Consider the following 6,000-nt stretch of genomic DNA (forward strand, 5'->3'; position numbering starts at 1 on the left):
CTGTGGAGCAGGTGTTAAAGTGTCTGGACTGTATGAACTCCTGAGCTCCTAAATCCAGATGTTCAGCCATTAGTTTGTGTGTTTAATGAATGAATTAAATAGACTGTAAAATGTTTTGAAGAAAAGATTTTAAAAATGTTTTATCTTAACTTATTTAACTTTAAAACAGTTAAATAAATTAAGATAAAAATGAAATAAGAAAAAGTTCAAAGATGCTAGAATAGGTCAGACCGTTTGCACCAAAGACTCGATGGAAAGAAATATCATCTTGGATCGGATATCTTGGATTTTTGGAGGGAATAGCAATCATGTTCAGAACATTGTTTGAGTGATCGGTAAACTAGAAATGTCATCAGAAAAATATAGTCCAGATTCTTTGATCGTGTGCTGTTACAAATAACGCAGCAAGACATAATATTTGTCAGTAAACTGCAAATATTACAGCGGCTCCAAACGCCACCAACACCTCAAACGCAGATGAGAAGTTTACTTCAGTGTGTAAAGCCACAACAAAGGCCTGCGCCTTGAAGAGAGCAGCACTGAAAGTTAACACATTTTCACCAGCTCACAGTTTTCCCCACATCGGCTTTGATTTCCAGACCTGAAGTTTACTGTTCAGCCTGATCCTTCATGGAGACGGAAAATCAGTGTGACAGACAGTCTGTGTCTTTACAGGATTTCAGCGTTTGATTGTAAATGTGGGGAAAGAAACCAAGTGTGTGCTCAGTGTGTTCAGCAAAGAGATCGTGTGGACTGAACGTTTGTCTTTGAAAACATCTTTTAAAGACATGAAATGATTAAAGTGCAGCAGAACAGTGAGCACACGTTTCCCTCCTTCTGATTTATAATAAATAAATTGTGTAACTTTTATCACAACAGAGGAAACACTGTAACGCAACACTGAGCTATGACGTTAGCATGTTTGCATTTCTCTCTCTACGTTTCCTGAGTCAGTTAGTCCTGCAGGTAACAACACAGATGTCTTAAGTATAAGAAGTCACTGATGCTACATTTCAACAGTGTGGCCATGATGAATCATTTACTGCTATTTAGTAACTGTTACACGTTCCACAGTCCTGATCTTTTTACCCGACCTGCTGGGTAAAACATCACCGCATCCTTATAAACAGTGTTTCTGCAGAGCTGTGAAGCCAGCCGAGGGTAAGGCGATCCCTGCTCTGCGTCGAGGGAAGAACTTGTCGGCGGTCTTGTCGACAAGCAATGTCCACACCTCGCCAACACGCTGCACCTCTGCTATTCTCTCTTTCTAGTTCACTTATTCTGACGAATGATTTCATGAATTCATGTCTTTCACTCCATTGCTTTCTCAATTTGTGTTTTCGTCAGCACCATCGCTCTGCAGCGTCACGTCTCTTATTTTGCCACCTCTTTATTTTTAGGCTTTTCTTTTCCATTCACGTCTGCTCTGTACTTTTTTCCTTTCGCACATTAATCGTGTCCTTCTCTTTCTTGTTCGTTGTACTTTATAAATATTATTCTTTCAATATTTATTTCTAATTTTCACTCCTGGTTTTTCATCAAAACAGCACATCTCCCCAATCTGTTTTCCCAGGACCTGGAGTGGAAGGCATATTTTCCTGGGAGGTGAATGATGTAGATCAGCTCCTTGGCTTTTTCCTCTTTCTAATATCAGCAATATCCATGTTTTTTCAAAGCCCTCCTCCAAAGAAATTAGATCCCAGGAATCAAGTTCAGCTCTGCCAGGTCTGCTGGGAACAAATGAAAATCACACAAACTGTTCACACACTCAGCTAGTCCTGCCTGCAAGGGCCCAGGGCAGCGCTCTCCCCAGATTTTTTGATCCCCTCTGATTAACGCTCTGAAACTGCTTTTCTAAAAGCCACCAAAGAGGGATCAGCAGCACTGTGTCCATCAACCTCTCCTCATTTGTGCCTGTGAGCGTGCCAGGGAGTAAATGTTTGGGCAAGTGTCTGTATGTCAACGACTTTAAAGATTTCTGAGTGCATATTTGGAAGCTGTCAGAGTGCTAGATATTTTTTATCTCTGAGTAAGTGTGTGTAGTGTCAACCTGTTGACGTCTGAAGGCTCCGGGGACTCTGCAGGGCTGCACTTCGTCCAGGTTTTCACCGCAGTCCAAAATTAAATTTCCTGTCTAAGATCTCTCCCACATCGTGAATCAGGTTACCTCTCATCTCTTCTTTTATTTTCTCTCCTAAAATCAACAGTCATAAATATGGTCCAAGCACAAAGCCAGAAAAACTGAATAACAGGAAAAAGGGACTCTGTAACAACAATGTGGCACACACGAAGTGATGATACCTCACCCACATCTGTCAGCGAGTCTCATAAACACACAGAGTCAAATCAGTTTTATTTATACAAATCATCACCTCAAGGCACTTTATATTGTACAATAATACACACAGAGAAAACCCCAACAATGATACGACCCCCTATGAGCAAGCACTGTGGCGACAGTGGGAAGGAAAAACTCCCTTTTAACAGGAAGAAACCTCCAGCAGAACCAGGCTCAGGGAGGGGCGGGGCCATCTGCTGTGATTGGGGGTCGCACACAGCAACTGAATCCAGGTGTAATAAACCCTGACACAATCGTGGCACGCTGCTCTCCCCTACATAAGCTGCCCTTATAAGCTGAAAGTTGTCTTTTGTTGAAAGTATGACGCTATCAGCGTTACTAGCTCAGTATGTATTTGGTATCAGATTAATATCAAAATTTGCAGTAACACACGCCACTAATACCCATTTAGCCCCATGCTGAAAATTCTCAGTAATGGAAACACACACACTCCCCGCGGCCTCATCAATAAGCCATATTACTGAGCAGATCTTATGGGAGGCCACCGTAAATTAGTGTGTCAACAGTTAACACGCGCTACACTGACATACTCGTTTAGAGCTGTGTCGGCATGCGTGTGTGTTTCTGTGTGGGTGCGCAGCTAAGCAGCGATAATCACAGTACAGCCTGTGGAGACTGCAGGGAGTCCACTCAGCTATTAGCAAGGACACAAAGACGATAGAGAGACACTAATATATGCACAACCCCACACACAGACATTCATTGATCACAGTCGGCCGTCAGAGCTGCGGGGAGTTTGTGAATGATGCCTGCACTCTTTCTAAAAATTGTATTGTCCGGCTTTCTTTACAAGCGTCTCATGTCTTCCATCTTTCTCCCTTTTATCTTCTTTCTCTCCATCGTGCAACTTTTGCCCTCTCGTTCTTCTTTATTTCCACTCTTTTACAATTTCTTTGCTTTCCTTGTAGAATTTTTTCTGTCTGCAGGCCTCTTTCATCCTATACCATTTTCTTCCACTCTGCCTGACTTTCTCATTTACTCCTCTCTCTTGCTATATATATCAATATATCTATATTTATTTACCCACTGCCCTCCCTCCATTTCTTTTCTCTCTTTCTCTCTGTGTGGTTTGGAGATAAGTGTCCTCTCTGGATGTTTGACTCAGCTGGTAGCACGGCAGCAGCAGCAGTTAGTAGCTTAGCGTTCCACAGTGGGGAAAAAGCAGGTGCTGCTAAGATGTCAAACTGACTCTGTAAGTACTCGTCGGCATGTGGAGTGGGTATCAAAGTGATATTCATATTGTTTAAGAAGAATAAATTGTACGGCAAGCAAGAAATCCTAGCTCACAGCTTTAGAGTTTTTATTTTAATAACTTGTTTTACGCTCGTCGACTCTACAGGTGAGTCTCTAAATGACTTTTATCTGCTGAGTTGTTGAAAATGAAAACACATTTTTATTTTTTCTTGGTTGTCATGCAGATTTCAACCCTTTAAAGGGTGAAGCATCAAAGAACTGAGAGAAAATAAAATGTTAAAAAAAAAGGTTTTTATTGAACATTCTGACAAATGTGAAAAAATAAATCCAATATAAATTGGCACATATGAGTTTAGTTTGTGTCATTTTTGCTACAGAAGGCATTTTTGTTACTTTTTTTCTTTTTTCAGGGCAAAAAAATCACACTGATGACTCACAGAAACTCATATCAGATATGATACGTTTGGCATTAAAGTCTGTTTCCTCTTGATTGCTTTGATGAATTATGTCTAAGTAATCACAGAACCGTCGCAAACAACCAAAATTTTTTCATAAACATGCTGCAGCCTTAAATATTCGAATTTTATCCGATGGTAGAGAAAAATACCGCACTTCCAAATAAAGGCACTAATTCGGGACATCAGTCTGAACACAGCCTCCTTCCTGTGAAGCTGAAGTTTTACAGTCACGTGGTTTCCGTGTGAGAGCTGAGGCGCTGTGTTTAGCAGCATCAGTCACTGTCTGACGAGACAGCTTACAGTGAGGGGGGAAGAAAAAAGCCCTTTACGCTCTTTACACCCCTTTTCATCACCCTCCATTGTTCCCCTCACTCTATTATTATTCTAACTTTAGATCACTTCATTGGTCGCCCCATTCCTCTCTGTTTAAGCCACTGCCGACACAGTTTCTGTAATTAGAACTAACTCTACTTTTACTTATGGGGAAGAGATGCACGCATGCACCGTTTGCACGATCCACCACCTTCCATCTGCAGACAGAGCACTCATATGTATGGTGGTATTGTTAAAGGGAAACAAAGGGCGAACCTGTTTATGGGCAAGCTGCTCAACTGTAACCCTGGAATTAAAGAGAAGAACGGGTCACTGCTCACAAGTATGTAGAACGAACACACACATGACAGGATGCTGAGATCCCAGCATCCTTCTCTGTCTAATGACATCATCAGTAACAACAGCCTTAGGGGATTTGTTAGTGAGTCTGTCTGTGTTTGACGAGTGGAGCCTTCTGGCTGTGTGAAGCACAATAGCAGTGGTTTTCTTGGTGGGGTGACTCTTGTCTGTCTTAGATGACACACACTGATAGGATTATGGTTAATAGCTTAATCATGAACTCACAAAAGCACACATGCACGCACACAAATGTGGAGAGAGAGCAGCCTGATAATGATAAATGATGGGTCAGGAAACCTAACGCTGATTAAGTGGCCTCTAACCCCTCAGAGGCTCATTACACAAACTGTATCAGTGTGTGTTTGTTTGTGCGTTACAGTATTTGTGGCACCTCTCTGTGCTTCCTGTCCTCTCTACCCTCTGTGTGCTAATCCTGACTGTTACCACCCTGAACTCATCAAGCTGTTGTCCACACTCACAAACAGATAAAAGGTTCACAGCACAATAGGGCCTCTTTTTTCTTACCTGGGGACTTGTTCTTAGAAAGAGCATGTTTGAACAACATGCACTAAGTCTGCTGTAACCAGCTCATATACAGTACATGTGACATTTCCATCTCCTATAGGTGATTTAAAAAACATATATATATACTTTTTTGACCTTCATGCAGCCACTCCTGTAGGATTGGGGGAATATGATGGGGAAGGCTGGAACAACCGAGGGATAGAGAAATGTCACGACTATCATATCTGATACAGAAATATAAGAAGCTAAAAGCAGACGGAGCAGGGCGAGGAGAGATGGAGAAGGATATTGGACAAAAGCAGTGTTAAGACTGAAAATAACAGTGTTAAAAAATGCGAGGGACTCTCTTTAGTCATACGTCTGTGAGCTTAATGGTTCATAAAGTGCCAAAAACACGGCACAGAACCCAAAACACTGTGGTAAACATAACGCTCAGGTTTGAACAGTCGCGCCGATTAAACCCTTCATCAAGTCAGCAGTGATGTCGGTCGAATTACGCCGTTTTCTTCGAGGAATGTGCACAAAACGTTGCATTGCAGGAAAAATCTGAGCCAGATTAGAATTTTGCGCCACCAGATTTCCACGGTGCCAAATTCAGTGGTCACGGCGCATTTGCATGAATTTAAGTAATCAGGTTATAGAGGGGAAACAAGATTATTCAGTGTGGTTTTTTCAGGGGGGTGCACGCCAATTCCAGAAACAGGATTCTCATTTACATAATTTTCAAGGAATCACTTTAACAAGCGTTCATGTAAAGGCAGAAGTCAGGCTTTTTAATCCAGTGAAGTACTC

This window comes from Copadichromis virginalis, linkage group LG16 (assembly GCF_057382275.1).
Source record: "Copadichromis virginalis isolate Kocher_CV1m ecotype Utaka linkage group LG16, C_Virginalis_male_GT1.1, whole genome shotgun sequence".
NCBI lineage: Eukaryota > Metazoa > Chordata > Actinopteri > Cichliformes > Cichlidae > Copadichromis > Copadichromis virginalis.